The 22820-nt window shown below is 37.0% G+C and overlaps 1 protein-coding gene across 1 annotated transcript in view; it reads left to right on the plus strand.

Moving 5' to 3' along the window:
* Window positions 1-12827: 12827 nt before the first annotated feature.
* The window catches only part of si:dkey-237h12.3 (teneurin-3), a 284586-nt gene continuing 274593 nt past the window's right edge, over window positions 12828-22820 (plus strand). The window contains exon 1 of the mRNA XM_036569289.1: window positions 12828-12977. The gene's annotated coding sequence lies outside the window, so the exon portion shown is untranslated. The remainder of the gene's footprint in view (window positions 12978-22820) is intronic.

Genomic DNA, 22820 nt, shown 5'->3' on the forward strand with positions numbered 1-22820 from the left:
ATGGAACAACACAACAATGCTGACTAAAATAATGTAAAACAATAATCACTGTTTATCTTTATTGCAATTTTTATTGGGAATATTTACAAATGTGACAGTACAAACACAATATCAGTGGTATGGGAGAAAAAATAATAATACACTTGTATATAAAAGTTTAGGCACCCCTAGCCATGTGACATATTTTGTTGATTTCTGAACTGAAAAGAAATAAACACAATGTCTGCAGTGAAATATAAAAATAAAATCTGCAAATGATAATGTACTGTTAAATTTTTGTTTGATTAGCTTAAAAAGATAGAAGTGAAAAAGAAGTGAAAATGTAGTTGTGGCATGTGCATAAGGTTGGCACCCCTCCAGGTATAAAGTCTTAGTAACTAATAAACTTGTTAGACCTTGATTAGCATGTCAGGCCTCAACTGACTAATTTAGACTGGTTTGGTAGGTCAAGAATTGTCATTAGGGCAATTCAAGAGTTTGATCAAATTCTCTGGCCCTTCAGACCTAGCTCACAATTTCCACTGTCTGAAATGTCATTAAGAAATTATATTTTTAAGGGGAATTGTGGAAGTTAAAGGAAAGAAATTCTCAGAGAGAACCGCTCATTTGCAGGCCAGGAAGGCAAAGCAGAATTCCCAAATGACTGCAAAGACCTGAAGAAAGGTTTAACTGACACAGGAGTGGTAGTTCACTGCTCTATATTACTTGTGCCAACGTGATCTGCATGGAAGACATCAGAAAGAAACTTTATCTGCAACCTCCAAATGGAACACCAGAGACTTGCTTGCAGGAAAAAAAGGTGCAGCATTTGATGAAAAGAACACTGTGTCAACTGTTAAGCATGGGGTTAGATCTGTTATACTTTGGGGCTGTGTGGCAGCCAGCGGCACTGCAAAGCTTGCATGGTAGTGATGGACATTGCAGCTATTTTCTGTGTGTCAGATCAATCAGCTCACCAATTAGAGTTGACTCTTTTGGCTCTTTTGGATAGATCTATCTATCCACTCGAATAACTCTGCCGGCACCAAGCGTCGCTCTGGCAGCCTTTAGCTAGTCACTGGTGAGCGTTCTGAAACAACAGCCGGCAGATAGGAAATTTGGTTGTATTTCGTTGTCATGCAAATTACATATTCAAAAAGCATGGGAGCCAGTATAACCCAGTGCTTACCCAGCATAGGCTATATTTATTAACTAACATAACACGACACAAATATTTAAACGTAAATATCAAAATGAGGAAAATAAAGACATAATATTTCACTTCTCAGCTTTTTTTTTTCAATTTATGCTCCAGCTGAGCAGAAATGCTTAGTAGGTTCAGCCATTTTGCTCAGATTGTTAACGCTTGATCACAAGTGACCTGCATTGGTCTCAGAAAAACAGATTCTACATGCATTTCATTATCCATTAAACCATGTACCATAAGTTAGAACGGCCTACAATATAAGCTCAGTTCACAGTGAGGCCATGTAAGCAGTCACTTCACTGAAGTTTCATTATTATGGTCATTAGAAAGTCAGAAGACACATTCTTCTATTACATCTTGTTCTTTATTGAGATCTCAGTATGTAAACACAGACTCCATACCCTAAACTCACACACTGCTGCGATCCGCTTTCCCTACATTTTCAAATTAATGCAGCAGAATAAATCTTCAGCAAGAACCAAGGTCAGTGCAGAGTTTTCCACAGAACATGAGGACATCTTTTCTGATTTATTTTCTGGTTATTGCCACCCTGGGTCGCTTCTCATTGGCATCAAGTTGAGCAGAACCTTTGCGTCGCTCGTGGTCGTGCCACTGGTTCTCGTTTAAAATGAATGACTTCTAGCCGCTTTGTTGTGTCACGCTGCTGCCAGTGTGAATGCAGGGTAACTAGCAAGGCACACCTGGAAACACAGCCAAGAAGTAACTGACACAAAAGCAGCTGTCGGGAATTAAGGGGGAACGGAACAATTTGTTTTGCCTTGATTAAAAAAAAGCCTTCTCAGTGTGAGTCGGCTCCGAAAGTTTACTTAGGCTACATTCACATTACCAGGTTAAAGTGGAACAAAACTGATTTTTTGCCCTAATGTGACTCAGATCTGATGTTTTCAGAGCTGCGTGGACACACAAATCTGGTCTTTTCAAATCCGACCTGAGCCACTTTCATATGTGGCCCTAGATTGGATATGTATCCGATCTGTGGCCATGCAACCTTAATATGACACTCACATCGGAATTCATGTGCTTTTTTTCCACTGCGTGTGCACCATCATTCAGCGTTACCATGGAAGCAGCGCCACACAGAAGTTAAAGCCTGTCAACAGTGGAAAAGCAACACATCTCACCTTTTTCACCTTCGTCTCGCTCTAATAATGAACAGTTGAGAGATGATCAGAGTTAATTATCTTTGCAGCGAAGGCTCGTTCTGCTCATTAGCTTGTTTGCTGATGATGCACGTGACACACGTGTTTAATTCACGTGACATTACTGAGTAGGATGTGCGCATGCTGGTCATTTCAGGATGCCATTCATTCACATTAATGACAGATTTGAAGCACTTACCTAAACAAGTGTGAACCATCATGTCAGAAAGATTGGATTTGAGCAAAAAATCGGATTTAAGCAATGAGGCTTAATGTGAGCATAGCCTGAAAAGAGAAGACTCAAAGATTACTATTGTACGGGTAGATGGAATCCATTTTTTCCTTAATTTCTTCTTTACCTCAAGAAATGCAAGCTAGTACTTTAGGAACAGCCCTCACAGTCCTCTGACTTGAACATCATTGAAAATCTGAGATCTTCACCATGCTGTGCATGCAAGAGGGCCAAAGAACATTGTCGAAGAAGAAGCATGGGTGAAAATTCCAAAAACAGAAACAGAAAATCTTCTAGCTGGCAACAAAAAGCATTTGCAAGCTGTGAAATCTACCAAAGGGCATTACTAAGTACCAATTTATTGGGGTTTTGCATATGCAATAATTCATATTTTATTTTTCCTTTTTTTGTTAATCAAACATAAAATACATGTGCATTAACAGTTGTAGAAAATGTGTTATCTGGCCAGGGTGCCCAAACATTGGCATGCAACTGAATTTTTGGCATGACTTTCTCTCCTAAACCATGGTTTCGTGTTGGCACTGAATTGTGAAACAGCTGTAAAATGTGTGATTATTCCCAATAAATCTCAAAATATTGTCAAACAGTGACTGATGTTGTTTTGTTTTATTGTTCTTTTCACTTCAGCTCAACAAAAAATGTAATTTGGCCAAATTTATGCATAAAACTATATTCCATTAATAATTTGCATAATTGCAATATTTTATGTAGTGCCTGTCTGGACAATCATCCCAAGTCCCCCCAGATTTTTCTTGGCTTGATGTAAATAAGAGGAGGGGGCATGACCCCACCACCCCTCCCTTGTCCCCCTTGCACCAGTCTATTTGTGTGTATTTATCTCTTTGTAGGGACCAAACTCCACCAGCCTGGTGAGAACATGAATATTTAGTGGTTGTGGGAACATTCGTCTGCGAGAGGTGGGTGGGTTGTCAAAAATGTTGAAATTCATTTTTATAAGACTTTAATAACTGACATTTTACTCACTCACCTCTTACTTTTTTTACACACACACACACAGAAATGCAGGCACACATACATACACACACGCACACGCTCGGTCCAGACAGGCCGGCTATAATCAATCCTTTTGGAGAAAATCACAGCACGCAGCTGCTCGGCAGCGGCCCGAATAAATGCAGCATTAGGGACATGAGTGTCATTGGCTTGATGAATCACCGGGGGCCTAACGATTATGGAGATCGTCATTGACCGGTCATCTGTCTCCATGGCTCTCAGACTCCGCCGCAGAGATCGTAGCTCAGGCACAACTATTCTGAGCCTCCATCACTGAGAAACTGCCTGTGTTGAGCTTCATACTGCAGACTGCTTTCTGTTACTCATATTACTGCAGCATAAACTCCCACACAACCCCTGACCTCATTCACCATCTTACTAAAGTCTGTGGTCAACAGTTTTTAAAATCTTTTTAATAAAAATTAGCACTGAATTTTTTTTTTATTTTTGATTTGCAATAAAATAGTTCATTAAACTGTAAGTGTCTGTGTGTGCATTTGAACACTCTCTAACTACAAAGCTTACACCTGAATTCCTTAGTAAATACTTAATCTATATTAAATACTCAATAATTCATATTAGATACTGAATAATTCATAGTAGTTACTGAATAATTCATAGATGTTGCTCAATAATTCATAGTAGATGCTGACTAATTCATAGTGGATACTGAATTATCCATAGTAGATACTGAATAATTTATGTTAGATACTGAATAATTAATAGTAGACACTGAATAATTTATAGTAGTCACTGAATAATTTATAGTAGATATTGAATAATTCATAGTAGGTACTTAATAATTCATAGTAGATATGGAATAAGTCATAGTAAATGCTTCAAAAAGTCTGCAGTTTAAAAAAAGAACTAATTTAGACCTAAGCAGGTTTATTTAACATCACACATTTGTAGCAATTTTAGTGACTGTGCTACCTTGAGAATAAAGTAATATAAGTATTGTACTAATATAAGTACTGTAGTTATAAGTACAGCCACCCTAAAGCAGTAAGTGTAATATTCATGATTTTATTTTATAGATAAAACAACATAAATAGCATACAAATATTTAGACTGACCAAACTTACAAAGCAGTACTGACCTCACTGTTTTATAGCTCTCTATATAATGAACTATATCAGGACATGATACATGATACATGTAATATCATATATCCTGTAATACATACACACACACACACACACACACACACACATATATATATATATATATATATATATATTTTGAATGGTTCTGTATAGCATCAAAAAGGGTTCTATTATGTACAGTGTCAAGCTTAGAACCATATAAAACACTCTTTCCATGTTTAAATGGTTCTTTTTATGGTGAAATGGTTTTTCAGATGATGGAACGTGTGTTGTATATAGTTCTAAGCTTGACATTGTACATAACAGAACCCTTTTTGGTACTATACAGAACCATTCAAAAAGGTTCTATATAGAACCTAGTACAAAACACATTCTCCATCAATCTGAAGAACAATTTCACCATGAAAAGAAACATTAATGCATCCAGTGTTCACTGTTAATGGTTCTATGTAGAACCATGCCCTTTACTAAAGAAAGCTTGAAGAACCATCTTTGTAAGTACCATTATATATATATATATATATATATATATATATATATATATATATATATATATATATATATATATCTTATACTATGCTTATATGTCTTGTACTATGCTTTTCCCCATAAAAAAGCTCATATAAATAAATAGTTTTACTCATAATCCATTTAATAATAATCTACTCTGTCATTTCCATTTTTGTGTATTTGCCTTTGCTTTGTTTGACTGTAATTTGCAATTTTGTTTAAGCATTAAGCTCAAATAAGAATCTAAACAGATTTACAGCACCCAGTCTCTAAGCATTTTCCCTTCATTACAGCAGCGTGAAGGACACTTAATATCATCCAGTACTGTAAAGCTGTTTGTCCAACATATTTATTTCACCAATGATCACAAATTAAAAACATGCGAGCTCCAATATTCAATTAATGCACTGGTATTCATTAGATACAATCATAACAGTGATAAAATAATAATAATGAACCAATAGTAATAATAATAAAATAACAATAAAACAAAACAATAGAAACAGAATAGTGTTACTAAGAAAGTAGTAATAGTAAAATAATCGTAACATAGTAGTAAAAATAGCACAGTAGCAAATGAAAATCAATAATAATGCAATAATAAAAATAAAAAGAAAATAGTAATTCCTAAACACTGGTAACACAATAGTGGTAGTAATAAAGTGGTAATAGTGCAACAATAGTATTACAATAGTAATAATTATAAAATAATAATACAACAGAAAAGGTAATAAAGCAGTGATACTAAAATGATGGTAATACAATACTTATAATAACAATAATAAAGCAGTAATGATAAAATAATAGTAATACATTAGTAATAAAGTAGCAATAACAAAACAATAGTCATACCATATTAATAATAATAAAGCGGTAAAAGTAAAAAAGTATTTAAAAAGTTAAAGTAGTGAAACAATGGTAATAATTGTTTGCAAAACAATAATGATACAACAGTAATAGTAATAAAGCAGTAATATTGAAACAATAGTGATACATTAGTTATAGTAACAGAACAGTAGTATGAAAACAGTAGTAATACAACAATTATGGTAATAAATCAGTAAAAGTATAACAATAGTAACACTTTAGTAATTATAAAGCAATAGCAGTAATAGTAAAATCAGAGTAATACAGTAGGGATAGTAATAAAATACTACAAGTAAAGCCACAGTAATATTGTATGTCAATGTAAACAACCATAATAATAATAATAATAATAATAATAATAATAATAATAATAATCTTAAATATTCTGTGGACAGTCAAGGCACTGAAAAACATGCATTACAATGTATTGAGCCATTCAGAATATTCTGCTTATTTCTGTTCATTTTAATCTCACAAAATCCTTTTAAATCTCATAATTAAGATTGAAATTTGGACAGTTTGGGAATGCAGAAAATTCACAGGAATTTTCTAGGCTTGTTTGATGCCATAAAGCTCATCACAATTAAAATGATGTGTTTAGGCAGGTAGGATATTCTCGCTTATTTATTTAATCTCCCAAAATGTGCTTTAATCCCATAAATAAAATTCACAATTAGGAAATATGGTAACAAATCTGGCTTTCATTAGACCCATAAAATTCTGACTGTTCAGCACTGAACCAAAATAATAACAATAATAATAATAATAATAATAATAATAATAATAATAATACATGTCCTTTTAACAAGCCAGTGCAGTTCTTTCATTCAGGATAGATTTCAAGGTTCTGCTACTAGTCTTTAAAGCTCAAAACAACCTAGCACCTGCTTACATCACAGAGTGTCTGTCTGTTTATGGTCTGGCACGCAATCTAAGATCTGCAGATAGTGGCCTTCCACAAATACCCTCTGTAAAATACAGAAAACATGGAGAGGCCTCTTTCAGTTATTATGCTTCTAAACTGTGGAACTCAATTCCACCTTTTATTAGACAGTCAAGCTCAGTGCTCACTTTTAAGAAGCACCTAAAAACATATCTCTTTAAAATAGCATTTAACTAAAACTGAATGTCTCCTGGTGTTTATCTTGTAATTTAATCTTCTTCATTTTCTTCTGATTCTAATTAAGTACTAATGATCTTTTCTATAACTATGTTTTATCACCTGTCTGTAAAGCACTTTGAGCTGCCACCGGCATGAAAAGTGCTATATAAATAATAATTATTATTATATTATTATTATTATTATAAAGGAACTTCTGAGATTGTATGAAAATAGACTGGAGGCTCCTCACATAAAAGCTGCTTTAACTGGTTTTGTTTTCAATGTGATTTTCTACAGTTGTGTCTTTGTGCCTTTGGGGAAAAAAGGATCTCAAATACATAATAAATCTTAAGAGTTTCTTTCATAGAAGAGCTTTTATTCTACTCTTTAAAAATAGATGCTTTTGTTTAGCTTTCCAAATAAAAAAAAAACATCAGCTTTCTCTAAATAATCATGTACATGATAGACATCACGTTTGCTACCTTTATATTAGTATATTAGGTTTTACAGTGTGCACACACTTATACAAATATGTCTGCATCATCTTGCTCAGCAGTTGATCTAAATTTATATAAAGAATATTGAATATAACACTGAAATGTTCACAGTGTAGATTTTTCTGGTGACACTTCCCTTTACTGCCACAAGAGGGTGCAGCTGACACTGTGAGTCAATTGGTAAAATGTGCTGCTGGAAAAAAGCAGAGATTAAGACAGATGTAAAGAAGATTTTAAGTGGTTTACAGTAATCATCTTAACTGATAATGTCTTTAAGGTGTCCAGGATGAGTTGAATTGAAAACTGGACACTTGCTGTTGGCTGTTTTAAGCATTTTTCTTCTGATATTTATTATTGTGTGTAAAGTGATGGGTGTAAATGTTGATACATGCCTGTCGTTTGAATGTGAAAGCATATTTTATAAGTCTATATGCTATATAATATCTAATACATGTGATATTTTGCTCAAATGTATCCTGAAAGAGTGAACTGCATCCATTTTCTCCTATATCTGCAACCCTACGAGGTAAAAGTAGTGTGTAAGTAAGTGAAGTGCTTTTATGCTCCGTCAGGAGTGTTTAAAAACCTCCACATCGCTCCTGCAGGCTCTCGCTTTCATGCTGCTGAGGCTGGGCTCTATGTCTGAAGAGCTCCACCGTTCCTGTTCTCCTGATGGGACTGGAGTTACAAAAATATATATACATATAGCAACATATTGTGGAAAAGCTGTTTAATAAATGGACCAATATTTCCGAATCTACTTTTACTCTGATTATGTACGTATGAAAAATAATGCATTGCATTTACTTTACAAGTGTGTAAATGATCTGTTCTGAAATAAAATCAATTACATGAACACTGTTAATGACAATAATATGTAATAGACGAAGCTGGATGGAATTTAATAAATATACATGTTTGAATCATGTCAATTTCATGCATTTTTTAAGTGTATTATTTAAAAGCACCAGGCAGCTTATGCTCTAATAGTGAAAAAACACCACACTGATGTGCAGGCATGTTTTTTTATTTATTTATTTTTTAAATGAGGAATACAGGGGGAAGCAATGCCATCTGCAGCAAATGCAGCGCTCAGGCAAAATACTCCAGCAACACAAAGAACACAAAGGCATCATCCTCAAGACTTACAAGCTATTAAAGCTCTATTGGAGCTGGATTAGCTTCACCTGGAGAGGTTCTGTAATGTAACCAGTGAGATCATATTGTACAGTGATACAGATTATATTGTCAAATTTGTGTAATGAGATGCATCAAATCCTAATTCTTGTTTAATGATGCATCTTTTCATAAAGCTTGTATTGCGATATACATTGTAATGTTTGCATTGTAGTATGTATTATATTGTAACATTTGTATTGTCATATGTATCATATTCTACCATTTTTATCATGGTATCTGTCATATTATACCATTTGTATCATGGTGTGTATCATATTGTAACATTTGGATCATTGTATGTGTAGTATTGTAAGATTTGTATTGTGATGTATCATATTGTAACATTTGTGTCATGGTACATATCATATTGTAATATTTTTACCATGTATTAAATTCTAATATTAGTGTCATGGTATGTATTATATTTAATATTTGTGTTGTGATAAGTATCATATGGTACCATTAATATAATGGTATGTATCATATTATAATGTTTCTATCATGATATGTATCATATTCTAATATTTGCATTGTGATAAGCATCATATTGTACCATTAATATAATGGTATGTATCATATTGTAACATTTGTGTCATAGTGTGTATCATAGTGTAATATTTGTATCCTGATATGTATCATATGGTAATATTTGATTCATAGTATCTATCATTTTGTACCATTAATATCATGGTATGTGTCAAATTATACCATTTGTATCATTGTATGTATTATATTGTTACAATTGTATTGTGATATGTATCATATTGTATCATCAACATCATGGTATTTATCATATTGCAATATTTATATTGTGATATGTATCATATTGCATTATTATTATCATGGTATGTGTCATACCATTTGTATCATGGTGTGTATCATATTGTGCCATTTGTATCATGGTATGTGTTATATTGTAATATTTGTATTGTGGCATGTATCATATTATAACATTTGTATCATGGTGTGTATCATGTGATGTTTGTAAAGTATTGGATTGTTCGTATTACTCATATAATGATATGTAGCATAATGCTTTTATCATAATTTATTTATTCTGAAGTTTGTATTCTGATACTTATCATATTGGACTTCCTTGGCTGTGTGTAGGAAGAACAGGGGAATCGGAGTTGAGCGCTGAGAGGAAGCACAACGAGAGGTGAGGTAGAGCTCAGGCTTAGAGCGAACTATTAGCCAAACTCTCTTTCTGCTCTGCATAGCTGTGCTTGACTGCAGCCGTTAAACAAAGCACAACATTCAGCTGTGTCTTCTTTCATAGTAGTGAATGCTGCAATACTGTGAAGCATGCAATGTACTCTGTATCATATCATAAAGATTGTGTTTGGGGAAACTAGTATCCTAAAATGTGCATCATGGTACATATTATATTTAGTAAATTCATTTATAGTGATGTGTATAGTGTTGTAATGCTTCTGCTGTGATACATATCATGATGCTTGTTTCGTGATGTAGTATCGTGCAGCTGCTGCCAGTGCGTGGCTCCACTTCCAGGCTGTGAGTGAAACGCTTGTTCACGCCCTTCAGGTGGAGTGTGGGACAGACTGCTGATCAAACCAGCTTTCAGGCAGATAATAGAGCTCCGGGTTTGATGTGCTGCTGGACGGCAGGGGGCTGGGAAAGAAGCGGCTGGTCAGGGGAACAGCCTGACGGGAGAAAGATAAAAACCAAACGCAGCATGGGGTCCAGCGGAGGGTAGGAGGAAGGGGAGAGGAGGAAAAAAAGAGGAGGAAAGAGGGGTGGGAGCTCGCATCCCTCTGATGGGTCACCAACTACTGATACTGCTCTCACTGGACACTTCATCCTGAGAGAGACAGAGAGAGAGAGAGAGAGAGAGAGAGAGAGAGAGAGAGAGAGAGAGAGAGAGAGAGGGGAGGGGGGAAAGAGTGGGGGTGGAAGAAAAAGGGGGAGAGGAGAGAGAGCAACAGAGAGAGGGAGAGAGGAGAGCGGAGAGGGGGCTGAAATAGAGAGAGAGAAATATATGTATAAATATAGAGAGAGAGAGAGAAAGGAAGAGAAGGGAGAAGAGAGAGAGAGGCAAACAGAGAGAGAGAAAGAGAAAAAGAGTGAGAGGGAGATACCAATCCCTTACCAGTATCCACCATTGTTGTTGTTGTTGTTTTTGTTGCAATAACGCATGATATTGGATGTGTTTTTCGGATATAACTGTTGTCATAGTGTACTGTTATTCTGTTATTATTATTAATATGTTTATTAGTATGACAGTCATTAAAATAATACTACTATGCTTTAAAGTGAACTGCTCAGAGAAAGAGAGAAATCAGAGGATTATTAAGTAGATAAAATAGATGACATACTTATGTTTATTATCGTTTGATTTGGCAAGAAAGTAACTACCACACATTCATATACATCACATTGTAACAGTTATGACATACAAAATATATAAATAGAGGAGTGAAGAGGATGATTTAAAAATAAGGGAGGAATGTTAGAGAGTGAGGTGGGTGTGAAAAGAAAAGGAAAACTAAACTAAGAAAGTGGAAAACAAGAGGGAGGAAGTGATAGAGAGAGCAGAAACAGAGAAGGCAAAAAAAGCACGAATAAGAGACAGAGGCAGAGAGAGAAAAAGAAAGAGAGGAGAGAAAGAAAAGGAGAGAAAAAAGAGAACAGAAGGAAAGAAGTAGAGGGAAGGAAAAGAGAACGAGATAAGCAGAGGAAAGATAGAGAGTGTGAAAAGCAGAGGGAGAAGATAGAAAAGAGTATGTATATATATATATAGTGAGTGAGAGAGAGAGAGAGAGAGAGAGAGAGAGAGAGAGAAAGAAGGGGGGGGGGCAGAGGCCTGAAGCTCTTCTCTGAGTGGGACTGAATAGCAGGATCTTTTTAGTAATTAATGATGTTCATTCTTAACACACACACACACACACACACACACACACTCATGCAGTGAATGAACTGATTAAACAGAGTTATTAAATTATTAGATTAATGGAAATTCCGGCCTCACAGACACATATGAACAGCATTCAGACTGAACTGTGATTTGCTTTATGACATAAATAACTGATACAGAGTCACTACAGAGAAGAAATTACAGACTGTCAGCAGCACATGGACATCAGATATCAGAGAAAATGGTCAAGACCCCCCACAGGACCCCCACTGAGCAGGTATTATTTGGGTGGTGGGTCATTCTCAGCACTGCAGTGTCACTGGCGTGGTGGTGGTGTGTTAGTGTGTGTTGCACTGGTGCGAGTGGATCAGACACAGCAGTGCTGCTGGAACGTTTAAACACCTCAGTGTCACTGCTGGACTGTCTAAAGGAGTGGACAGTGAGTGGACACAGTGTTTAAACACTCCAGCAGCACTGCTGTGTCTGATCCACTCATAGCAGCACAGCACACACTACCACACCACCACCATGTCAGTGTCCCTGCAGTGCTGAGCATGATCCACCATCCAAACAATTACCTGCTCTGTAGTGGTCCTGCTGGGGTTCTGACCATTGAAGAACAGGGTGACAATGTTTGCAGAGAAACAGATGGACTACAGTCTGTAACTGTAGAACTACAAAGTGCTCCTATATGGTCAGTGGAGCTGATAAAATGGACAGTGAGTGTAGAAACAGGGAGGTGGTTGATATATCATATAAAGCTCTAAGTGATGACATCATAGATATAGAAATATATGTAGATTTAGATGAAGAGAGTTAATTAGCTTATGGAGAAATTTATGAAATAATGAGTGAAAATCAGTACAAGACTGGAAAGGCCAGTCCTGCCTTAGTCTATTAGTTGGGAGTAAGTGCGCGCGCGCGAGTGAGTGAGAGAGAAAAAGAGAGAGAGAGTGAGTGAGAGAGAGAGAGAGAGAGAGAGAGAGAGAGAGCATGTATGAGCGCGTGTGTGATGTGCAGCTCGTCTCGTGTGCATGTGTGTCTCGCTTCGAGAGCGCGTGCTGTGGGGACGGTCACGGAGCCGGTGCAGTCTGGTGAGAGAGAGAGCGAGAGAGAGAGAGAGTGAGAGAGAGTGAGTGAGAGCTCATGTGCTCATCGCTGCTGTAAGTTTGGAATGTTGCTGGTGTCCGCGCGCGGGATGGAAACGTGAAGCGGATCTGTGAAGGAGGTAAGGCGCGAGCCCGCGGGCTCTACAGGGCGGTTCGGTGTTTGTGCGGTGAGTGTGGCTCGTGCCTTTTGGGATTTATGTGGTGTTCTGTAGCGACTGTCTGGCGAGTGTGGGGTTGTTGTGCTGTTTTAAGGGGCGAGTGGCTCGTGCGTTTGAGATTTTTCCACCGTGCGTTTGCATACGACCGTATGCACGTGCATCGGCTCTGTGCAAATTGGTCACACTATCAGTGAAGGGGTCGCCCTTAATCTCGAGCTCGGGGATCAAACGCTCGTGCAAAACGTCCCACAGCTGCTTTGGTTCAGCCTGGATTCGTCCTCCCTCTCTCTCTCTCTCTTTCTCTCTCTCTCTCTCTCTCTCTCTCTCTCTCTCTCTTTCTGTGTGTGTGTGTGTGTCGTGCACGCTGAAGCAGAACTTGTTTGTAATTGCACGCACGATGCATTGGAATCAAATCAGCGCAGCGCGTGCTGGTGAACTGTGTGTGCGTGTATGTGTGTGTGTGCGTGTTGGTGAAGTGTGCGCGCGAGGCGAACATCCATTATTGTTTTACTGTGGCACTAAACACTGTAGTTAGCTTTACAGTAAACCTTACATGTGTAAAGGGGTGGTTTACCGAAAATGAAGTTTACATCATTATTTTTGGATTGCAGCTACGTGTACTTATCATATAATATGAGTCTATATCATCAAGGTTTTGGGTGACCTAAGCGACCAGTGCTTGTTAGTTATATCAGCCTCGTAGGTCCAGCAAAGAAGCAAACTTTAGACACCAACCATGTTGGGATATGTGGGAATCTCTGCATAATTGAAAGTATTTGAGATGTAAACAGTTCAGAGTGGCTTGGTGTGAAATGGTTGATTGTAGAGACTCAGATTTCTTTACAGTCGTAGTGATATGAACCAGGAACAACACAAATATAGCCATTTTACTTACTACCCAAAACTACCAGTGAACCTACATGTGTCTTCTGAGTCTTATATGGAATGTTGATGATGGTAAAATAGTGGAAAATCTGAAATAATGAATTTCTTTGGGGACTATTTTGCATGCGTCTCGCTTGTATCCCTCCACTATGAATGGATTTTAAGGCCAAAATCTTTTCAAAACTATCGTAAACAAAGTCTCAGGCATCAGGCAGCATGTGCATAACCTTTTCATGTAATAACTTTCTATGAAGGAGCTTTTAGAGGTGAACATCTGCTTCCTATCACCACCACTGTGAACAATTCTGACTTGGTAAGTTTCTCTAGAGTGTCAGACCACTCTGAATTATTTAAATCTTAATTATTTAATTGTGTAGAATCATTGAGAAAATGTTGTTGAAGGTCACTCAGTTTGTATAATCTGCATAGAGAAGCACTGGCCAAAAGAATGGGACACTCTGGAGCAGCTGCACATGAGTCTAAGGTCACCATGGCCAATGCCAAGCGTGGGCTAAAGGGGTATAAAGCCCCCCAGCACTGGGCTGTGGAGCAGCGGAACTGTGTTCTCTAAAGAGATGGAGCCCTGTCCAGTTCCTTTGGGATGAGTTTGTGATCCAGAACTGACCATCCAACATCAGTACCTGACCTCACTAGTGCTCAATCAAATCCTCACAGCAATGTTCCAACATCTAGTGTAGAACAGTAGAGGCTGTTACTGCCAGCACGAACTCACTATTAATACACTCCATTTCTGAAGAAACTGTGTCTACAAAATTACTTATTTAACAGTGATAGTGTTGCATATGCAGTTTTAATAAGTAGCCTTATACAGCCTGTTCATCAAAGCTTTGCGGATGTATAACATCTTAAGCCTGTTGCCGAGCACACGTGCCTCCCTGCATCCTCCATTCCTCCAGTTATCTATCCATCCCTTCATCCACGAACAGCAGAGCAGCTCGCTTTCATTTCTGTGCATTCAATCCTCTACAGAAATAAGATGCTGCCTCCAGCACAGTGTTGCCGTGATTATGCTCGTGTTGCGGCTGCAGCGTATCGATGCTGATGTGATAAAAGAGTGTATGCTGGAGTCTCTCGCGCCTGATCCGTTCACTCAGTCTCGCCCGCCCCAACAGATCCTGCGCTTTTCTCCCCGACGCAACTGAATTTCTGAAAATAAGCGATAAGATTAAAATCACTGTCTGTTAGAGCCTTATAGGGAGGTGTGTGTGTGTGTGTGTGGGGGGGGGGTTACTGTAGATTAGGAAGTGTACAAGAGAGTGACGTGTATATTTATTGTGTGTGTGAATGTGTGTGTACAGTACTGTGAAAAAGTCAGAGACCCCATTTTCAGTTGTTTAAGTTATATTTAAAAGAACAATATTTGAAAAAACTGTATTTGCCTATATTCTTTTAGTATGAGTTGCAGTCGCAGTCGCAGCATGTGTTGCAGTATGTGTTGCAGTATATGACGTTGCTTTATAGTGTATCTTTCACTCTTCAGTCCATACAGTCCATATATGAAAACTAAGCTGCAGTCTGTTTTGTGATGTCACAAGAACAACACATTTGCATATACCCACCTGTTCTACCTACAGCAGTTTAGCTCTGCCCATTCAAGCTGAAGTTATAAGGAGTGTTTCAGCCTGAACTGTCTTTTTTAATGATGCACAGCCAATCAGAACTGAGCTCATTTACATGTATCAGTCTTATAGGTGCTGTAACAAAAGCAACCTGCTTAACACTAAGGGATAAAGAGAGGCTGATCATGTAGAAATGAATTATGACTGTTTTTGGTACAAAAGGGCAGATTTAATACTTTTGACCTCACATTTACTGTGATGAAGTTTTTGCATCCCACCACTTCCCCATCACCTGGTTCTTCAGTTCATCAAAGGGGGTCAGCTGTTCTAGTGTAAAGCAGAAGCCTGCAGAAATCCAACGCAAGTTCTCAGAGTTCTCTCCCCTCCTCTACTATAATGAAACATGTAGTTGGTCAGTGTCTACAAGTACTCATGATATACATGATACATTCATGAAAGCATATTGTATTGTGACATAATTTAATACGATAACTATATTGCCATATTCAATCAACCTTTATTTAAACTCAAAGTACGTTGAGGGGGACCCTCGTTAATGATGTAGCTGAGCCAGAAAAGGAATCAGGGATTGAGAAAAATAGATTGTGAAAATATATCAGATGCTAAAAAAGTCATAATAGAAAATCAAATTTTACAGTAAAAAAGCAATATAATCAGAATAAACCATTATAATCGCAAAAATAAAATAATAAATAACATCTAATAGAGATAGAAGTAATAAAAAAACATAGTTAATGAAATTAAAAAATAATAAATAGAACTGCGCAGCCCTATGCAACACGAATTATAATATTAAATCTTTCAGTATTTAATGTGTCCACTCTTTACTTCTGTGCACCTTCTGCCACATAACTCTTCCATTATCACCATCTTAAAACCAGCGGGTTACAGCTGCGTCCTCCCAACAAGAGGTGTTCACAAAGGAGTCACTGACATTTTTGGAAACAGGGAGTTCAAAAATGACTAAAAGCTGCAGAGAAAATGAAGCTCTTAACAACCTGGTAGACCTGGTAGACACCAAAACTGCCCCCATCAGATACACATCACTTAAAGCTTTCATCTTTGAGAGAGAGGAGAAAATCAAGCTGCTTCAGATCTCAAAACATCCACAGGTGTTACTGTCCAACCTTCCACTGTGAGAAGACAACTCAGCGCTGTGGGTCTGAAAGGATGTGTAGCTGTCAAGAAGCCTTACTGAGAAAAGGAGACAGACACATCAAACAAAGAAGTTGAACAATGGACTCACCACCCCAGAGTCCAGAACTTAATATCACTGAATGTGTTTGGATTACTTCAGAAAATTATCAACGATGACGACCATCAATGATGATTTCTTTGAGAAACTGAAAGTCAGTCTCCTGAAAAGAATGGAAGCTGTAATGAAGGTAAAAAGTGGACAAACTAAACATTTAAACATCTGATATTTAGTTGTTGAGGCTTTGCTTTAGGGCTGTTCCGATTACCAGTTTTTGAGGTCCAGAGCTTCATGGGGGAGGGGGGTGTCTGTATCCGATGCCTGTGTTAAAAGCACATCTTCACCTTTATCTTACCACTGTAAGATCCAAATCTCCAGGCTATCTGCTTTCCTCACAGAGCACTACAGCAAGGGTCCAGTATGTCAGGCCACCCTTTGCTGCTGCCCTGGGAATACATGCTGTCTAGAACAGCATCAACAGTTTTAACAGTGCAGTGTAACAATAGAAATATAGTACAAGAATACGCTGAGAAAATGTACTGTGGTTTCGCCACACTGTGGTGTAAGTGGTTCAGTTGTTTTAAAGAGAAAAAATGTTTATATTGGGCAGTTTTAGGTTCATTTAGGTCATTCTCCATTTGGAGTGGGAAACCATGTCATGAAGGTTGCAGGGCTTAAAAAGATGCTTAAAACATTAGGCACAGCTCCTTTGTTGTCTTTCCACCTATGTTGGTATGTACATTTACACAGTCGGCCTAAGATTAAATAATACTTTTCCCTTATGATTTTCTCTGATTTGTCTTTTTTTTAATCCTGTTTCATAGTCGCTCTGCATATGCAAAACAGCTCATCACTAAACCATTTTTAATATAAAACAATATTTTCAAGAGGTCTAACTTACGAATTTGTGTAAAACAGATTCATGTTTACTTTTTATATCATTAATGTTAAATTACACTATACTAAAAATATGTATTAAAAAATATATTTTTCACAGGGATTGTGGTCACTGGTGTTATCAGGATTCTAATATTACATTTTAGCATAGTATTTTTAGCTTTATTAAACTGCCTCTTTGGGTCATGACTCGTCAGAGAGGAAGCATCTCAAGGCATGAGAATCTGAAGGCATAAATTGGTGTATCAGGCAGCACATAACTTCTATGTGTCACCGGTGTTGTGTGCTTTAAAGGCTGAGTAATTAAGATTTTGTCAAATAAATGCCAAATATCATTATTATTACTGAACAGTTGCACAAGGTCACTTGACCACCAGTGATTCAATCCTCAGTTTTAACCAGAATGTCACTGTAGTCACAGTCACTGGTGTTACACCATGTTCATACAACACCAGTGACTGTAAAATATGTTTGGAATTAAGCGCTCCTTTTTGCATGTATGGTAATAATAGATGTTAATGGACATACTAATATTATTCAGTTTTGGGATGAAAGAAACTGATTTAAAAAAAAAAAATGTATTCAGTTGAATTTCTACTGCAAATAGAGAATTACTCTTATACAAAGACTTTTATGTTGAAGAGCCTGAATATGGGTGGAGTGGTGGGTTTTCCAGAGTAGAGCAGAGGGCTGTGTTTTTAGCTGTTAGTGCTGGAGAGGCTGTGTTTCTTCTCGCTCTGTTTGGCGCTGTTTTCAGCAAATTAAAAATAAAGCTGCGTTATGGACCCTAACCTCGAGTCGTTAAAGTTTCTCCTGAGACCCCTGAATGATACAGTATTTTGCAGTTCACCTTTATTGATAGCCTACATTTAGTCAAAAAAATTAATATTCAAATCCCAACATTTAAAACCAAATGCCTACCCAACGAACAAATAACCGAATAGTTGAATATTCGGATCCAGCCCTACTTTAGTGTTATTTTCTGGTTGATATACATAAGTGTGTATGTACATGTGTTCTCAGAGACAGACTACATTATTTTGGAGCTGAAGTAAACGTGTGTGTATGTGTGTATATTGTCTCGGTTTGCTCTCTCTGAGCTCCGTGTTGTGTTTCAGTTAAGGTCCTGTTTAATAGCCATTCTGATGGGTTGGTAATTGAGTGATTTTAAAGGACAATTAATCGCTCACAGTTCCATCAGGCTTCTGTGATGATGAGCGTTTCACTAATAATGCTAATCTGTCATCAAGAGAGCACAAAAAGAAAGAGGCAAAAAAAAAAACATGACAAGGACACACTCAGAGCGATCACTTGACCATGACAGTCCTCACAGTAATGGGGTCTCATTACACACAGCTCATTAAGAAGCTTCGAGCCTGTTTAACTGCTGTAATTGATCCAATTGATTTTGTGGGAAAACATTTGAATCATTTTACATCTGCATTAATTCATGCAGTCGAGGGACTGACCACAAAGGTCAGGGAGATTCTTTGGCCACTCTTTTCTCATTTCTTTCTCCTCTTTTTCCAATCTTCTGCAGCACCTTTGTGAACAGAAGCTTGTAAAGCTCGCACATCTGTTCGTATCGGTGTGAATCTCTGATCTGATCTATTTATGGTTCCTTGTAAAATGAAGGTGATATGAAAATAGATCAGGGCTGCATTGATATTTAACTCTGCTTTTACTGCTTGTTAACAGGGCCTGCATGCACAATATTCTCCTCAAATTATTTATTTTAGTTTTTTATTTTTATAGTTTTTCAAAAAATAGTCATTAAGTCATTAACAAAAAGTGCTATTTTTTTATTATTTGAAGAATATTTATTCATTATTACTGTAGTTGGTAAAAAATTCCATTGTACAGCCATTGTTTTGTGTAATTATATCATGCTGCGAATCGTATTGGATCATATATCATATCATGTGGTATCATATTGTAGCATATAGGATCATTTCATATTAAATCATACTGTATTATATACTATTATATCATATCATATAGTATCCTTTAGTATCATATCATATTGCATCGTCTCTTGTCATATCATATCATTCCGTGTCGCATTGTATCATATATCGTATCGTGTTGTATTGCGTTGCCTTGTATCATGTCATATATTGCGTTGTCTTGTATTGTATAATGTTGTATTCATTCATATTGTGTTATATCATATTGCATCGTATCATATTGTAGCATATAGGATCATTTTATATTCAGTCATACTGTATTATATACTGTCATATCATATGGTATCCTATGGTATCATATTGTATTGTATATCATATCGCATCGTCTCTTGTCATATCATATTATTTCGTTTCACATCGTATCATATTGTATTATATCATGTCATATTGCATCGTCTTGTATTGTATCATGTTGTATTGCACACATTGTGTTATATTGTATCGTATTGTATTATATAGTTTTATATCATGGTATCATAGTATCATGTCATAGTTTATCGTATCATAGTTTATCATTTTATATATTGTTTTTTATCATATTGCATCGTCTTGTGTCATATAATCTTGTATTACATCATATTGTATCATATATCATATTTTATCGTATAGTATCATATATCATATTGTATCATATTGTGTCATACCACACCATATTAGAATCAATTTATACATTTTTCCACAACCAAATTGGTTTTATATCACTGAAAAAATTAATTCCAAACTTTTTAACTTTTGAATTGAGTCCCAGTTTCTAAATTTTATAAATGTATGAGAATCAGTATCAATAGTTATGTGCATGAAAAAATATCAGATATCAAAATATCAGCAATAACTTTAGAATTCTCACATTGGTGCATCCCTAACATTATGCAGCTTTAGGCTACAGTAACAGCAGCACACATTCAGTACAGTTTTATAGCTGCTCTCTTCTGGTTCTTTCTTTATTTGCTTGTGCGTATGTCTGTTTTCAGTCGTTCATATGTGATGATATGCACTAAAACAGTAGAAACTGTCTTCTCAGAACATGAAGGAGGGAAATAAGGAGAGCTTCCTGGGCTAGATGGACATTTAAGAAGGGTTTGTGATGCCAGCCTGCCATTTCGATGTTTTTGAAACAAAAGCAGTCGTAAAAACTGGCACCCTTGAACAAATCAGTTACCAGTTCTTATTGAGGTGTTTGGTGAGTTTGGAGTAACAATAGCATTAATTCGTTACAGATCTGATGCATTCTGTTGCCTTAAAGCTTTCTCTAGCCTGTAGTTGTTTGAGGCTGAAGGAAAAGGTCACATTTAATGTTGCTTCAACAGTGCAGAGACAGCACATACAGCGTCCTCTGATTAAGGAGAAAAGCACTATCTGTGTAACAGGAGGGTGGAAAGACAACAAAGGGAAAAAAGCTCACTTTTTTTACTCAGGTTGCTTATTTAAGTGGCGTGCTTGATGCTTTATGTCTCATGTATCGCTTATTCAACCCACTAGAGCGGTTTTTTATTTTAGTGAGTGGTTCCAGTAACATTCAGCCACGGATGGAACAGTTGCTAGTGTTAATGATATACTGCAGTATCAAACTACACTCTTAAAAAAAGATGGCTCTTCAAGGGTTCTTCAGTAAAGACAGTGGTTCATTATAGAAACATGAACATTCAAAGAACTGTTTGCGTGTTTAAATGGTTCTTTAGATTGGTGGAGATTGTGTTGTGCACTGTAAAAATTACTTCATGCATTAAACAAGCAATTGAACTAGTTTTATTCTACTCAAAAAATTACACTGATTGAAAGAATCATTCATTCAAAGTACAGCGGTGCCTGAAAGTTTGTGAACCCTTTAGAATTTTCTAGATTTCTGCATAAATTTGACCTAAAACTTCATCAGATTTTTCACACAAGTAGTAGATAAAGAGAACCAAATTAAACAAATGAGAAAAAATATTAGACATGGTCATTTATATATTGAGGAAAATGATCCAATATTACAGATCTGTGAGTGGCAAAATTATGTGAACCTGTAGAATTATCAGATAATTTGAAGGTGAAATTAGAGTCAGGTGTTTTCAATCAATGGGATGGCAATCAGGTGTGAGTGACCACCCTGTTTAATTTAAAGAACAGGGATCTATCACAGTCTGATCTCCACAACACGTTTGTGGAAGTGTATCATGACACAAAGAAAGGAGATTTTTGAGGACCTGAGAAGAAGAGTTGTTGATGCTCATCAGGCTGGAAAACCAGGCTGGTTTCAACCATCTCTAAAGACTCAATGACAGTCAGACAGATTGTGTACAAATGGAGGAAATTCAAGACCACTGTTATGCTCCCCAGGAGTGGTCAACCAACAAAGATCACACCAAGAGCATATTGTGTTGTAGTCCATGAGGTCAGAAAGGAACCCAGGGTAACTTCTAAACAACTAAAGTCCTGTCTCACAGTGGCTAATGTTAATGTTCATGAGTCCACCATCAGGAGAACACTGAACAGCAATGATGTGCATGGCACGGTTGCAAGGAGAAAACTGCTGCTCTCCAAAAAGAACATTGCTGCCTATCTGCAGTTTGCTAAAGATCACATGGACAAGCCAGAAGGCTATTGGAGCAATGTTTTGTGGACATATAGATAGATCTTAGATCTTTTTGGTTTAAATGAGACACATTATGTTTGGAGAAAAGAAAACAATGCATTCCAGCATAAAAACCTTACCTCATCTGAGAAATATAGTGGTGGTAGTTCATGGTTTGGGCCTGTTTTGCTGCAACTGGGACCAGGACGGCTTGCCATCATTGATGGAACAATGAACTCTGAATTATACCAGCAAATTCTACATGAAAATGTCAGGACATCTGTCCGTGAGCTAAAACTCAAGAGAACATGGTTCTGCAGCAAGACAATGACCCTAAGCCCACAAGTCATTCTACCAAAGAATGGTTAAAGAAGAATAAAGTTAATGTGTTGGAATGGCCAAGTCAAAGTCCTGAACTTAATCCTATAGAAATGTTGTGGAAGGACCTGAAGCAGCCGTTCATGGGAGGAAACCCACCAACATAACAGAGTAGAAGCTGTTTTGTATAGAGGAATTGGCTAAAATTCATGTGCAGGACCAGTCAACATGTGCAGGACCAGTCAACATGTGCAGGACCAGTCAACAGTTACTGGAAATGTTTAGTTGCAGTTAGTGCTGCACAAGGGGGTCACACCAGATACTGATAGCAAAGGTCCACGTACTTTTGCCACTCACAGATATGTATAAGTTGTTTAATTTGGTTCT

Source organism: Colossoma macropomum, unplaced genomic scaffold, assembly GCF_904425465.1.
Source record: "Colossoma macropomum unplaced genomic scaffold, Colossoma_macropomum, whole genome shotgun sequence".
Classification (NCBI taxonomy): Eukaryota; Metazoa; Chordata; class Actinopteri; order Characiformes; family Serrasalmidae; genus Colossoma; species Colossoma macropomum.